The sequence below is a fragment of the Arachis hypogaea genome, chromosome 19, assembly GCF_003086295.3.
Source record: "Arachis hypogaea cultivar Tifrunner chromosome 19, arahy.Tifrunner.gnm2.J5K5, whole genome shotgun sequence".
Lineage (NCBI taxonomy): Eukaryota > Viridiplantae > Streptophyta > Magnoliopsida > Fabales > Fabaceae > Arachis > Arachis hypogaea.
The window spans coordinates 101,295,771-101,312,838 of record NC_092054.1 but is presented as its reverse complement, the minus strand read 5'-3'; the positions used below and the strand labels follow the sequence as shown (position 1 = coordinate 101,312,838).

General features: G+C 38.0%; 1 non-coding gene across 1 annotated transcript; it reads right to left on the bottom strand.

The window, feature by feature from the left end:
- Positions 1-14,753: 14,753 nt before the first annotated feature.
- LOC112780991 (small nucleolar RNA R71) lies at positions 14,754-14,861 on the bottom strand. The gene has a single exon (XR_003191793.1). It is a non-coding gene; the product is annotated as a small nucleolar RNA R71 (small nucleolar RNA).
- Between the last annotated feature and the right edge of the window lie 2,207 nt (positions 14,862-17,068).

The window sequence follows — 17,068 nt, the reverse complement described above, 5'->3', positions numbered from 1 at the left end:
GCTTTCTTCACCAAGGAAGGGAATGGGATAGGAATGGACTCATCCACTATAGCTTTCCTCTTGGGTTCCTTAAGGCTTACACCTTCTTCATCTTGCCTTTTTGTCTACCTCCTCCTCTTCATGTGGAGCTTCAACAACCACTTTTTCTTCATGAATGTCTTCCATGACCCTAGGAGGTATCTCCTCCAATGTAGTCCCCGACTGTAGAGTAATGGCGTTGAGACCGCCCTTGGAGTTTGGTTGGGGTTGGGAAGGAAGGCTAGAGGAGCTTGAGGGTTGGTTGGTGTTGTTGGAGGAGGACATGGACATCTTCGAAATCATGTCGGTAAGATTGGCTAATTGAGCGCCCACGATATCGAATTGAGCCTTGTAGCTCTCCTCCCGTTTCTCCATAGCGGCTCTAAGCTCATCAAATTGATTGGTGGAAGATGAACAGGATTGGTTGGATTGTTGTCTATGGTGTGGTGCTTGGTATTTGGTGTAGTTATTTTGGTTTTGGTTGTGGTGATTTTGGTTGGCTTGGTGGTTGTTGTTGTTGTGGTGGTATTGAGATGAAGATTGGTTGTTGTTGTAATGAGAAGAAGAGTTGTTCCATCTTTGGTTTTGATTGCTCCCTTGTGCATTATCCCTCCACCCTTGATTTTGATTACTACCATGAGAGTAGTTGTTTTGACCTTGAGAAGGATAGGGCAGACGGTTGTTATAATTCACATTGGCCATGACAAGGGCATGCTCCTCTTGAATTTGATCGCATTGATCGGTGTAATATGTGGTGCTAGAGCATAAACCACAAATTCTAGGAGGGCCTTCAAGTTGAGCAACTTGAGGTGGGGCTTGGATGGCTTGGATGGAGTAGTATTCCTTTTGATCTTTTTGTATTTGCATGAGGATAGTGGTCATGTCCCCAAGCGCCTTGGTTAAGCTTGCTTCGGAAGGAGATTGTTCTACCACACCCTTGAGAGGATTACTTCTCACCCTTATATGTTGTGTAGCCTCGGCAACATCATTTATCAATTTCCAAGCTTCTCCCTCCGTCTTGTTTTTTGAAAGGGAACCGCCACTAGAAGCGGTGAGCAATCTTCTATCTTCCGCACAAAGACCTCCGGTGAAGTAGCTAATGAGCAAGTGAGTGTTCAATCCATGGTGTGGACAAGATTCCAATAGCCTCTTGAACCGAGTCCAATACTCATACAAACTCTCTTGGTCCTTTTGCATTATACCCGAAATCTCCTTCCGGATGTAGTCGGTCTTCTCCGGTGGGAAGAATTTATCTAAAAACTCTCTTCTCAAGAAATCCCAATTAGTCACAATCTCATCCGGTTGTGAATAAAACCACATCTTTGCTTGCCCTTTAAGAGAGAAAGGGAAGGCAAAAACCATAATAGCCAACTCATCGGCTCCATGCCTTCGAGCCGTAGAACAAGCAACTTGAAAATCTCTTAGATATCGGATAGGGTCTTGACCCGGCAACCCATGATACTTAGGAAGTAGATTTATCAAGCTATTCTTCAACTCAAAGTTTGGATCAAGGTTGGGATACCTTACTTGCAAAGGTTGAAGTATGATATTCGGAGCTTCTTGCTCATGTAAAGTGATCCGTCGTGGCTCCGCCATGTATGGCTCACCTGTAGGATACAAAGATGTATTAGTAGTGTCAACAGAAGAATAGGAAGTAGCGGACTCCAAGTCACTCTCGGTACCGTCTAGTGATTCGGTATGTTCCTCAAGAGAGGCCGAAGTACTAACCATATAATCCAACCGCCGTCTAGCTTGTCGAGTGTGCAACAAGGTTCTTTCATTCTCAGGATCGAACTCGGCTAAGCTAGAATTCGGTAGAGACCAAGTCATCAAACTTGGGAGTCATAGCACACATGCAAAAGAAATCTAAATTATAGCTAAGTATTAAAAGAAAGTAGACTATCTACAATATTCACAAATTCACATAACCAATATCAAGGCATATGTTGCAACCATTCCCCGGCAACGGCGCCAAAAATTTGATCGCCCCAAAGACTACATTGGTATAGAATTTCTCAATAAAATCCTGTTGCAAGTATAGCTCTACCCAACAACAACCCTCGAGTATCAAATTTAGAAGGGATTTGGTTGTCACAAGTTCAACCCCAATAAAAGTAACCGAAGTATTCAAACCTCGGGTCATCTCACAATACAAACCAAAATAACTGGGAGTAGAATCCCGGGTCGTTCTCCCTATGAATTGCAATCAAGTGTTCAATTATTGGCTATAAGGTAAGGGGGTTTGATGGCACGAGACAAGAAATGTAAATAGTGACAAATTAAAGAAACAAACAATAACTAAATATCAAAAGTACACTCAAGACAATTAATCAAAAGAAAAGAAAATTCAAATGTTAAGAAACCACTTGGCAATGATTGAGAGTTAAGGTTACCTATCCTAGCCATTGACCACAAACATGGATGATTATGAAGAGTTAATCCTACTTAGTCAACCCTAACATCGAGGATAAGTCAAATAACCATAATTAATCTCAATCTACAAATCCTAGCTAACTCACTAATTAGCTTAGTGAAAGACTAGTGTTAGTGGAAACCAAATCAACTAACAACCCTAATCTATGAACCCATATTGACATCAATGACTCAAGGTCACCAAAGTCCTCAATTCCAAGCCAAGAGTGTGAAAAAAAACTATATTAAAACTAAAAGAGACATTTTATCAAACACCTGGTGTGCATAAAAAAGAAAAGCATATTAAATTGCAATAATAATAAAATCTAAAGCTACCAAATGTAAGAAAATAATAACAACTCAATTAAGCAATAATAAACATAGAAACATCAAATTGTATCAAATTGTATCAAAGGAATCAAAATTAACAAGAGTGTTCATAAACTAAAAAGCAGCATAAAAGAAAAATTAACAAAAAAATAAGTGAATTAAGGCAATTGAACAAGGAAAAGTAAATGAAACTACACTAAAACAAGAATTAAAGAGAGAAATTAAATAGAAATTAAACTAAACCCTAAATTCTAGAGAGAAGAGGGAGCTTCTCTCTCTAGAAAATGACCTAAAACATGATACTAAAACTACCGTAATTGCTCCTCCCTTGTTCCTTCTTGAATTAGACTTGAAATAGCTTCGGAAATAAGTTAGATTGGGCTTTGGACGGCCTAAAATCGCTGCCCATGTTTTGCATTTAATGAAGTCACGTGTCAGGACTTGTGTGTACACTGGCTGAATCTCATCTCGTGTGTACGCACGCCTGACCATGTGTACGCATGGTTGCACTAACTTCGAAACGTGCATACGCACGCATCACTGTGCATACGCACAACCCTGAAAAGCTCCAAACTCTATTTCTTCATGAATTCTCCACTTTTGCATGCTTTTTCCTCACTTCTTCAATCTATATTTGCCTTGTAAGCCTGAAATTACTCAACAAATGCATCAAGACATCGAATGGGATTAAAGTGAATAAAATTTAGCAATTAAAGGCCTAAAAAACATGTTTTTACTCTTAAGCACAATTTAGGAAGAATTCACAAAACCATGCTATTTTAGTGAATAAATGTAGAAAAAGTCAATAAAATCCACCCAATTAAAGCAAATAAATACCATGAAATGTGGATTTATCACACCACCAGCAAAAGCCACATCCATATAAAGACACCTCCGAAGAAGACACAACAAAATAGACACGTCCCTCAGAAGATACATCCATGGTTAAACAAAAACACAAAAGACACATTGGCAAAAAAACACTTCCAGTAGAAGACACATCCATATATAGACACTTCCAAAGAAGACACGATAAAAATAGACACATCCCTCAGAAAACGCATCCATAATTAAACGGAAACACAAAAGGCACATTTGCAAAGGACACCTCCAGCAAAAGACACATCCATATATAGACACCTCCAAATAAGACACGACCAAAATAGACACCTACGTTAGAAGACACATCCATAGTTAACGAAAGACACCTCCATTCGAAGACACGTTCATAAGTAGACACATCCAGCAATAACACTTCGAAAACGTTAACATGTTTAGCCAATTCAAATATTTACACTTTAAAACGTAGCAAGTGTTTAGCCTGTGCAAAATAAGACAAACCAATGTCCCAAGACAGGATTCACATCCACAATACACGCATTCTCTGTTAATTAACCAACAAAATTCAACAATGTTCACAAAATAAATACTCGCGAATAACAACATAAGAATCCAAAAGAAACAGTCAATATGTTTAGCATAAGCAAAATATCAAGTTGCAACAAAATACAGCTCAGCATGCAAGGGTATCCCTAGACTAGGTAAAGAAGAATGTTTTATGTATCTTTTTTCTTCCCATGTTTAGCTCCTTTTGATGGTCTATTTTTTCGGCAATCCTTCAGCTCGTCGAAGCATGCTCTTTGTGCCAGGTGCTGTAAACGGTGTCTTAACCTCCTTACGTTTGTTCCTTGGTTTGTTGCGGTTCATAGAAGGTTGAGGATGGTTGTCAAAGGCATTCAATGCTTGTTCAATGGCTGAATTATTATGATCCAGAATGATATCAAGCATTATTTCCTTCCTGTATAACTTGATGGTGTCCTGCATGTAACAATCAAGGTTGTATGACAGCATTTAGTTACAAATAGTCATGTGTGTTTAGATAATCAGTTATTCAGCAATAGGATTTGGAAGCTCACATAATCTCATTCATTCAATTTACCGCCTATGGTCTAGTACTCCATGAATTTTATGGCGTATACACCACAATCAAAACTAGGTAAACGGAAACAATGGGCTGTATTAGGAGAACGGGTATAGATCTCAAGTAAACTTACAAATTAATATATTATTAGGTTTTGAGGGAGACTCACCCATTTGGTTGTTTTAGAATAGAGACGTATGTGCAAGACAGGCTTCTTTGACTGGGCTTATACGTGGGGATAACCACTTTAGCTATGTTTTCAATGAGCCTCTTTTGAAACGTATTTAAAGTTTAAACGTAATACAATACTACGGGTTAAATAGATTAACCGAGTCATAAGATCTTTTTGTACCGCATATGCGTCTATCCTCATCTGTGATATATCATGTGGTTTAGTGTGTAAACTATCTAGTAGAAAAGCCTTTTCTCGGAGACATCAAATGCATACACCCACCAGTGATGGGACATGCATATGGGAAAAAACCACTGCAATAATATACACTTGTAACTAGGCAGATTACGTACACGAATAAACAAAAACATATCTTGGTTGTTCGATTGCATCGATGTAAGTAACATATCATACGGCAAATAGACTTATCCAGCTTCTCTTTCCAGCTACTGCCTTGTCAAAATACCTAGTGTCGGCACCGGAGTGTTCACCCAAACCACATACACGAGAGTTGGCTCGTCCTTAAAGTCCTTCAAATTTTTCGGTACCATGACCATTTCTTGTCCAAAGAAGACTCTGTAAGTGTTGATAACCTGTAATGTACATAAAGGCTTGATATAAAAGTATCCTTACCAGTATCTCTAGACACACGCAATAAAAATGACATATGAATCTTTTTGACCTTGAATCATTGAACGCGCAACGCATCCAATGCACGACCTATATCACCAGCTTTTAAAATATAAATGTCACTAAAATATGCGATGAAAACAAACGGAAGTAACATGATTTTGGGTTACATGCATTGTTATTGAGCCAACAACGTGGTTTCAATGTGCACAAGTCCTCCCTTACCAGGACTAGATGTGGTCTACTGACATACGATGCCACTGTCTACTAGATATCAAGAGACATGTCCACACCCCGCCTTCTGATTCGTTGCTCATGCCGCTCAGTGAGTTTCCGTCCCCGAAGTGATGGATGAACGGGGTGGGGGGACGGTGTGGGTGTTTTTAACATCTAGGTCATCCCAAGTGAGAATGAAGGGCGATGTAGACTGGGTGTGCGGCAAGATGAACTTTTTGGAATAATGGTTTGGATTAGATCCACGCTAATGGGTTTCGAGCCGTAACACCATTTGATATCAGCCCATAACTTTTTGCACTCTGGATGTCGCTGAGATAAGATGTAAGGCTCACTGTTTCAAAAATCACTTTTGTGAGGGAGGCAACCTTTATGCATTTGAAAGAGATGATAGCAAAATATATGCATAGTAGTCATAAAGAGTTTTTTAGCATTCACTTGCCTTTCAAATTTATGAGAATATTCATCAAATCCTGAATACTGCACCAATGTTGTTGCTAGAGTCTTGGGTTCAAGATCTTTTGGGTCGGTTGGTTTCTTTGTTGTTTCTATCTGGTTGGTCATGTCGGTATCCCCTTTCTTCCTATGATGTTAAGGTATTCTTGTCCGCTCCATTTTTTTGTGTAGTCTTTTGATAATGGGCTCGTCGGATGCAACTAAAGGTGCATCTGTGCGTATTGAGCTGCCGCTAACTCCCCCCTCTTATTAGATCCCTTAATTCGCAACACCAAACTAGTCATACACAACAAGCTCGAAGTGCTTTTAAATCACACAACCAATGCAGAATAGATTAATACAACATGTCAACAAGAAATTTAAAAACATGGCATCACTAGTAACTTTTTTAAAGGTAAGTTGCACTGTTCTCATGTTTTAACTTTGAAACATGCAACTTAAAGATTCTTCAAATGGTAACGTCTACTCACATTTGGTTTCTCTATTGTTTTTGTCTGGCTGATTGTTCCCCCCTTTTGTCCTGTGAAGTTGAGACGTTCTTATCCGATCAACGTTTTTGCGCAGTCTCTTAGCAATGGGCTCGTCGTCATCATCATCCTCGTCGGATGCAACTGAAGGTGCATCTGTGCGTACTGAGCTGTTGCTAACTCCCCTTCTCTTATCAGATCACTGAATTCAAAACACCAAACTAATCATACACAATAACCACAAAGTGCTTTTAAATTAAGCAACCAACGCAAGGTAAATTAATACAACATCTTATCAAGAAATTTAAAAACATGGCATCACCAGTAAGTTTTAAAAAATAATTTGTACTATTCTCTTGGTTTAACTTTGAAACATGCAACTTAAGGATTCTTCAAATGGTAACATCTACTAACTTTTGTGAACCCTAAAGGTCTTTTTGTACAGCGCGAGCCTTCTCTTTCAGGACCTGGGTTCGTCATGACCTTACTTACGTGTCCTTCGACGACCCCCACATCATTCCCGCTGGTGTTGACGCAATCCTGTTCGTGAATAGCAACTAGTCAGAAGGCACATACAGCACAAGACACATATAGGGGAGGACACATCAATGTACGATTGAAACAGAAGACACTACCATTACTGACAAATTAGTGTAATTCTTGATTGATGACACAACCATAAATGTTAGGTCCATGGAAGGGCACATGCAATTAATTACATGAGAAATCAATAGACTCATTATAAATATTTCAGAGATAAAAAAAACAGCAACGATAGAAAGAAAAAAAGGTTCTATGTGATACAAAAATCTTTTAGCATCGATTCAGTGAATACCTGTAGTTGAATAGTTGATGCCAAAGCACTAAGCTCCGTGGCAGTCATTGCAAAAAGCCACAGCTCTGGTTCTTGACACTACTCCAGTACACCATGCTTTAGTTTCTGGAAGTACAATACCTAGAGAAATCGCAGACACAATTTAAGTGTTAGGATGCAAAAGTTGATTTAGATAAATTGGCATTTTGTATTCAAAAAATTACCAGCAAAGCGAACATGCAACCCTCACAGGACTTGTTATTTTTACATTGATACTTCTTGATCTCCTGTTCTAATCAATTGAAAATATGAAAGGGCCAATGGAATCTCATCGGATCAGAAACATCAAATATTGTATCAATGTGCCACGGCGAGATGACGTGTTGCACTGTCGGACACAAGAACATCTTCAACATCAATAGGACGATATGCTTCCTGAAATCCATCATGTTGTCTACAGTATCCATAGCACAGTTGTTGACAAAATGCCTAAGTTGTATTATTTTCATCTGGTGATTTTTTTATTGCAACATGAGCATCATTCCCATGGTCAAACACTGGGAATTCGTCCATTACAATATGTAGGTTTATTAATTACTGTAAAATGAGAGGTTCGACATGGATAAAAAAGGAAAAACCGTGGAAACCAAAAGCATTTTAGCCGATTGAATGCTGTTTAATACAGAAAGTCATACTCACCACCGGGCAGGATTCCAAAAATACGCTGAAATAGCTCGACGTTAATGCGAATGTTTCCATCATCTATAGGCAGTGTGCTTGTTTCAAGTTTGTAGGACTTAGCCAACGAAACTATTATGCTTTGTTTCACAGGCCACCTCAGGACTAGCTTAAGGAAACCGAAACCCATTGATTCTATCTCTTCTAGCTTTGATTGGACTTGGTTTGTTTCCATATCTTTAAACATATCCGTAATGTAACATGGTGAGCACCTCATCTCCAATAATTTCTTTCAACATACGATGCGACCATTAGAAGCAAATAAAGTGACAAACTAGAAGAAGAGCACACTATTGTGAACGATGTAGTACCAGTTTTCCCATGTCTACAAGGTAGTTTCCAGCAACAGACCAAAAGATAGGGAGTTTCCAATGCTAGTTGGGAATGCAGACAAATATAACTGAAAGATGCAATCTAATACAAGTGTCCAATTAATACCAAATAAAACACACGTTACCTCTCAAAATATTACATCCCACATCTAGTTTGAATAAAACACGTAATTCACTACTCAGAATTCATCTGAACGCACAGTAATAGGAGATAAAAAATCTTTGCGATAATTTAGACCATTGAAACTCTAAATCACCAAATCATAAACCATGACCAATTTAGGAAAAATTAATTCCAACTATCAACTTGTCTTTTTTTTTCTAACTCAACTAAGTCAGAGGTACAAAAATAGGAAGAAATAAAGTAATTCAACAACAACCTTTATTAATTAAACAGACATCAAAGAACATTGAACTAAACCAAATAAATTTAGTTAGTGACAACCATACTTATAATTTCAACCATTGGATGGTGCATAACAATTAACTTTGATCAGAAGACACACCTATTTTTAGAGAATTTAAATCATTGCACCTGTTAAACGCTAAATTATAAACCAAAAATCAATTTAGCCAAAAAAAAATTTCAAGATTCACCATTTGGTTTTTCTAGATCAACTAAATCACAGGTACAATACTCAGAAGACATAAAGTAATTCAATAGCAATCTCCATTAATCAAATGAACATCAGAGAACACTGCACGTTTCCATATAAATTCATGGAATGGTGCATGAAGAGTAACTTTGATCGGAAGACACACCAATTTTTTAGAGAATTTAAACCATTGTACCTGTTAATCACTAGTCCACAAACCAAAACACAACTCATCAAAAAAAATTCCAACATTCAACCACTGATTTTTCTTAATCAACAAAATCAAAGGTCCAAGAATAACATGACATAGAGTCATTCGATAGCAACATCTATTAATCATATTTACATCAAGGAACACCTGACGTAACAAAAAAAATCATTCAGTGATAACCATACATATTAGGTGAACCATGGAACGGTGCATGAAAATTAATGTTGATCGGAAGACACATCCGAAATAACAGTCAGTTAATGGGATTACACTTACTATTTCTTACTCAGCACTCCGAGACATCACTCCGTATTTACAGTGATAACAACTAGATATTTTTCAAACCCAATTATACGTTGACCACATTCAAACCCAATTTAAATCCAGATAGATAAACACAAACGAACTAATAATCCTTTTTCTATCCCATATTTCAGAATTCTCTTTTCCACTATGATTACCAACACATACAATAGCTCGCCAGTAAAGCAAAATGAACCAATATCATACAGAAATTAAATTCAACTTATATATCAATTAATCCCACTAACATTACTTAAAAGTAGCATCCACAAATTAAAAGAATCATCTTGTATGAATGTCAAACCCTATCGCATCCACCCAAAACAAATCAGCCACAATCTCTGTTTACCAAAATCATAAATTACCACTAACCTGTTAACACAGCGACACCGATTGAGGAAGGAAACCCTATGCGACGCGTCTCAGAGGCGAGGTTAGGAGCAGTGCTGGCTAGGGCCATGCAGGACGAACAGAAGAGGCATTGGCTAGGGCTTTAACGAGGCAAAAAAAATTCCACTGTGGCGTGCGTGTAGGCAGACTAACAGAATACACCGTCGCTTGGTACCTCGGAGAAGTGATGGCATTGAGGTGATTTCCAAAAGTCACGCAGTTGGTCGCTAGGGAAAAAGAAGCATGTAGAATTAGGAATCAATATTCACCCAATCAGAGTCTTCATCCATTCATCCTAATTTTTTCATGTAGAATATTTACTGTTATGCCTTAATTGATTATTTTTTTTTCTTAGGATACTTTGGAATGTGAATTAGATATTTTGATTGATAGGTGATGATTGGATCTTTTGACGGTATAGAATTTCTCTAATGAGATCTCGTTGCAATATAATTTCTAGACCAACAATAATCCTTTCATACAAATATCTGTTTGTCACAAGTACAAACCCCTAAAATCTATAAACCGAAGTATTTAAACCTCGGGTCGTTCTCCCTAGGAATTGCGATAAAGTGTCTTGTTATTGGTTATGAGGTATGTGATGAGCGGATAATTTATACGCTTTTTGGCATTGTTTTTAGTATGTTTTTAGTAGGATCTAGTTACTTTTTGGGATGTTTTCATTAGTTTTTATGTTAAATTCACATTTCTGGACTTTACTATGAGTTTGTGTGTTTTTCTGTGATTTCAGGTATTTTCTGGCTGAAATTGAGGGGCTTGAGCAAAAATCAGATTCAGAGGTTGAAGAAGGACTACTGATGCTGTTGGATTCTGACCTCCCTGCACTCAAAGTGGATTTTCTGGAGCTACAGAACTCAAAATGGCGCGCTTCCAATTGCGTTGGAAAGTAAACATCCAGGGCTTTCCAAAAATATATAATAGTCCATACTTTGCTCAAGTTTAGATGACGCAAACTGGCATTCAACGCCAGTTCTCTGCCCAATTCTGGCGTCCAGCGCCAGAAACAAGTTGCAAAGTGGAGTTCAACGCCCAAACTGGCACAAAAGCTGGCGTTCAACTCCAAGAATGACCTCTACACGTGTAACATTCAAGCTCAGCCCAAGCACACACCAAGTGGGCCCCGGAAGTGGATTTATGCATCAATTACTTACTTTTGTAAAGCCTAGTAGCTAGTTTATTATAAATAGGACTTTTTACTATTGTATTAGACATTCTGAGTTTTACCTTTGGATCATAGTAGTCTTGGTTACTCCGATTCCCCTCTGGGGCCGAGACCAATGAACTCCATTATCACTTATGTATTTTCAACAGTAGAGTTTCTGCACTCCATAGATTAAGGTGTGGAGCTCTGCTGTTCCTCAAGGATCAATGCAAAGTACTACTGTTTTCTATTCAATTCATCTTATTCCGCTTCTAAGATATTCATTCGCACTTCAACTTGAATGTGATGAACGTGACAATCATCATTATTCCCTATGAACGCGTGCCTGACAACCACTTCTGTTCTACCTTCGATTGAACGAGTATCTCTTAGATTACTAATACAGGGGACCGAGTCCGAGATATTGGGATCTTCGTGGTATAAGCTAGATTGATGGCGGCATTCATGAGAATCCGGAAAGTCTAAACCTTGTCCGTGGTATTCCGAGTAGGATTCTGGGATTGAATGACTGTGACGAGCTTCAAACTCGCGAGTGCTGGGCGTAGTGACAGACGCAAAAGGATAGTAAATCCTATTCCAGTATGATCGAGAATCTCCAGATGATTAGCCATGCAGTGACAGCGCATCGGACCATTTTCACAAGGAGGAATAGGATGCAACCAACGACAAAGGTGATGCCTCCAGACGATTAGCCGTGCTGTGACAGAGCATTTGGATCATTTTCCCGAGAGAGATCGAAAGTAGCCATTGGCACCGGTGACATCCTTACATAAAGCCAGCCATGGAAAGGAGTAAGACTGATTGGATGAAGACAGCAGGAAAGCAGAGGTTCAGAGGAACGAAAGCATCTCTATGCGCTTATCTGAAATTCTCACCAATGAATTACATAAGTATTTCTATCCTTATTTTAGTATTATTTTCGAAAACCCCATTACTATTTTATATCTGCCTGACTGAGATTTACAAGGTGACCATAGCTTGCTTCATACCAACAATCTCCGTGGGATTCGACCCTTACTCACGTAAGGTATTACTTGGACGACCCAGTACACTTGCTGGTTAGTTGTGCGAAGTTGTGAACCATGGTATTGGCATCAATGTTTTTGGCGCCATTGCCAGGGAAAGAAAGAGCAATGAATTTTACATAATCAAAGTGTAATCACAATTTCTGCGCACCAAGTTTTTGGCGCCGTTGCCGGAGATTGTTCGAGTTTGGACAACTGACGGTTCATCTTGTTGCTCAGATTAGGTAATTTTCTTTTTGTTTTGTTTTCAAAAATTTTTCAAAAATCTTTCAAAAATTTCTCCTTTGTTTTCGAAAAAAAAATAAAATAAATAAAATAATAAAAAATAAAAATGTTTTCAAAAATATATTTTTCTTCAGAATTTTTAAGAACGAATTCTAGTGTTTCATGAAGCATGTTAAAGCCACGACTGTAGGGCATGTCAGGCGTGTCATGTCTGAGTTACATACTAAAGCTTGGCTGGCTATTAAGCCATGTCTGACCCTTTGATTGGAGCTTTAGACTAAAGAGCATAAGATTCCTGGAATTCATATTAAAAATTTTGGAATCCTTATTTTTGTTTTTTAAATAAGTTTCGAAAAAAATACAAAAAAAAAATTAGAAAATCATAAAAATCAAAAATATTTTGTGTTTCTTGTTTGAGTCTTGAGTCATGTTATAAGTTTGGTGTCAATTGCATGTGCATCTTGCATTTTTTTTTCAAAAAATTTCATGCATTCATGGTGTTCTTCATGATCTTCAAGTTGTTCTTGATAAGTCTTCTTGTTTGATCTTTGCATTTGCATGTTTTGTGTCTTTTCTTGTTTTTCATGTGCATTCCTGAATTCTTTATGTCCAAGCATTAAAGAATTCTAAGTTTGGTGTCTTGCATGTTTTCTTTGCATTAAAAATTTTTCAAAAATGTGTTCTTGATGTTCATCATGATCTTCATAGTGTTCTTGGTGTTCATCTTGACATTCATAGTATTCTTGCATGCATTCATTGTTTTGATCCATAACGTTCATGCATTGCATCATTTTTCTTGTTTTTCTCTCTCATCATAAAAATTCAAAAATCAAAAAAATATCTTTCCCTTTTTTCTTTCATCAAATTCGAAAATTTGGATTGACTTTTTCAAAAAATTTTAAAATCAAGTTGTTTCTTATGAGTCAAATCAAATTTTCAATTTGAAAATCTTATCTTTTTCAAAATCTTTTTCAAAAATCAAATCTTTTTCAAATTTCTTAGTTATTTTCGAAAATTCCAAAAATATTTTTCAAAAATCTTTTTCTTATTTTTATATCAAATTTTCGAAAATAACAATAACAATTAATGTTTTGATTCAAAAAAATTTTAAGTTTGTTACTTGCTTGTTAAGAAAGATTCAAACTTTAAGTTCTAGAATCATATCTCATGATTTCTTGTGAATCAAGTCATTAATTGTGATTTTAAAAAAATCAAATCTTTTTCAAAACCAATTTCAATCATATCTTTTCAAAAATATCTTCTTATCTTATCTTTTTCAAAAATATGATTTCAAAATATCTTTTCTAACTTCCTAACTTCTTATCTTTTCAAAATTTGTTTCAACTAACTAACTAACTTTTTGTTTGTTTCTTATCTTTTTCAAAACCACCTAACTAACTCTCTCTCTCTCTAATTTTTGAAAACATCTTCCCTCTTCTTCAAAATTTTTTTCTAATTAATTAATTATTTTAATTCTTAATTTTAATTTTCGAAAATTACTAACCTTTTTCAAAAACTATTTTCGAAAATCACTAACTCTTTTTCAAAAATTATTTTCAAAAATCCTCTCCCTCTCTCCTCTTATTCTATTTATTTATTCATCTACTAACATCTCTTCCTCACATCACTCACCAAATTCGAACCCCCTCTTCTATCTGTGTTCGAATTTTTCTTCTTCTTCTTTTTCTACTAACAATAAGGAACCTCTTTACTGTGACATAGAGGATTCCTCTTCTTTTCTTTTTCTCTTCTCTTTCTTATGAGCAGGGACAGAGAAAAAGGCATTCTTGTTGAAGCTGATCCAGAACCTGAAAGGACTCTGAAGAGAAAACTAAGAGAAGCTAAATTACAACAATCCAGAGACAACCTTATTGAAAATTTCGAACAAGTAAAGGAGATGGCAGCCGAACCCAACAACAATAATGCAAGGAGAATGCTTGGTGACTTTACTGCACCTAATTCCAATTTACATGGAAGAAGCATCTCCATTCCTACCATTGGAGCAAACAATTTTGAGCTGAAACCTCAGCTAGTTTCTCTGATGCAGCAGAACTGCAAGTTTCATGGACTTCCATCTGAAGATCCTTTTCAGTTCCTAACTGAATTCTTGCAGATTTGTGATACTGTTAAGACTAATGGAGTAGATCCTGAAGTCTACAGGCTCATGCTTTTCCCTTTTGTTGTAAGAGACAGAGCTAGAATATGGTTGGACTCTCAACCCAAAGACAGCCTGAACTCTTGGGATAAGCTGGTCACGGCTTTCTTAGCCAAGTTCTTTCCTCCTCAAAAGCTGAGCAAGCTTAGAGCTGATGTTCAAACCTTCAGACAAAAAGATGGTGAATTCCTCTATGAAGCTTGGGAAAGATACAAACAGTTGACCAAAAAGTGTCCCTCTGACATGCTTTCAGAATGGACCATCCTGGATATATTCTATGATGGTTTGTCTGAGTTATCAAAGATGTCATTGGATACTTCTGCAGGTGGATCCATTCACCTAAAGAAAATGCCTGCAGAAGCTCAAGAACTCATTGACATGGTTGCTAATAACCAGTTTATATACACTTCTGAGAGGAATCCTGTGAGTAATGGGACGCCTATGAAGAAGGGAGTTCTTGAAGTTGATACTCTGAATGCCATATTGGCTCAGAACAAAATATTGACTCAGCAAGTCAATATGATTTCTCAGAGTCTGAATGGAATGCAAGCTGCATCCAACAGTACTCAAGAGGCTTCTTATGCAGAAGAAGCTTATGATCCTGAAAACCCTGCAATAGCAGAGGTGAATTACTTAGGTGAATCTTATGGAAACACCTATAATCCATCATGGAGAAATTATCCAAATCTCTCATGGAAGGATCAAAGGCCTCAACAAGGCTTTAATAATGGTGGAAGAAACAGGTTTAACAATAATAAACCTTTTCCATCATCCACTCAGCAACAGACAGAGAACTCTGAACAAAATACTTCTAATTTAGCAAACTTAGTCTCTGATCTATCTAAGGCCACTGTGAGTTTCATGAATGAAACAAGGTCTTCCATTAGAAATTTGGAAGCACAAGTGGGCCAGCTGAGTAAAAGGATCACTAAAATCCCTCCTAGTACTCTCCCAAGCAATATAGAAGAGAATCCAAAAGGAGAATGCAAGGCCATTGACATAAGCACCATGGCCGAACCTGTAAGGGAAGGAGAGGACGTGAATCCCAAGGAGGAAGACCTCCTGGGACGTCCAGTGATCAATAAGGAGCTTCCCTCTGAGGATCCAAAGGACTCTGAGGCTCATCTAGAGACCATAGAGATTCCATTGAACCTCCTTATGCCATTCATGAGCTCTGATGAGTATTCCTCTTCTGAAGAGAATGAGAATGTTACTGAAGAGCAAACTGCCAAGTTTCTTGGTGCAATCATGAAGCTGAATGCCAAATTATTGGGCATTGAAACTTGGGAAGATGAACCTCCCTTGTTCACCAATGAACTAAGTGATCTGGATCAACTGACATTGCCTCAGAAGAGACAGGATCCTGGAAAGTTCATAATACCTTGTACCATAGGCACCATGATCTTTAAGGCTCTGTGTGACCTTGGTTCAGGGATAAACCTCATGCCCCTCTCTGTAATAGAGAAACTGGGAATCTATGGGGTGCAAGCTGCTAAAATCTCATTAGAGATGGCAGACAATTCAAGAAAACAGGCTTATGGACAAGTAGAGGACGTGTTACTAAAGGTTGAAGGCCTTTACATCCCTACTGATTTCATAGTCCTGGATACTGGAAAGGAAGAGGATGAATCCATCATCCTAGGAAGACCTTTCCTAGCCACAGCAAGAGCTGTGATTGATGTGGACAGAGGAGAATTGATCCTTCAATTAAATAAGGACAACCTTGTGTTTACAGCTCAAGGATCTCTCTCTGCATCCATGGAGAGGAAGCATAAAGAGCTTCTCTCAAAGCAGAGTCAAACAAAGCCCCCACAGTCAAACTCTAAGTTTGGTGTTGGGAAGCCACAACCAAACTCTAAGTTTGGTGTTGAACTCCCATATCCAAACTCTAAGTTTGGTGTTGGAGAGTCTCAACAATGCTCTGAACATCTGTGAGGCTCCATGAGAGCCCATTGTCAAGCTATTGACATTAAAGAAGCGCTTGTTGGGAGGCAACCCAATTTTTATCTAACTATATTTTTCTTAGTTATATGTCTTTATAGGTTCATGATCATATGGAGTCACAAAATAAATATAAAAATTGAAAACAGAATCAAAAATAGCAGAAGAAAAATCACACCCTGGAGGAAGCATCTGCCTGGCGTTCAACGCCAGAACAGAGCATGGTTCTGGCGCTGAACGCCCAAAATGGGCAGTATCTGGGCGCTGAACGCCCAAAATAGGCATCATCTGGGCGCTGAACGCCAGAATTGCACCCTGGAGAGGAGCTGGCGCTGAACGCCCAGAACAAGCATGGTTCTGGCGTTCAACGCCAGAAATGGGCAGCAAATGGGCGTTGAACGCCCAAAATGGGCACCAACCTGGCGCTGAACGCCCAGAGTTGTGCGCAAAGGCATTTTGCATGTCCAATTTGGTGCAAGGTTGTAAATCCTTGAACACCTCAGGATCTGTGGACC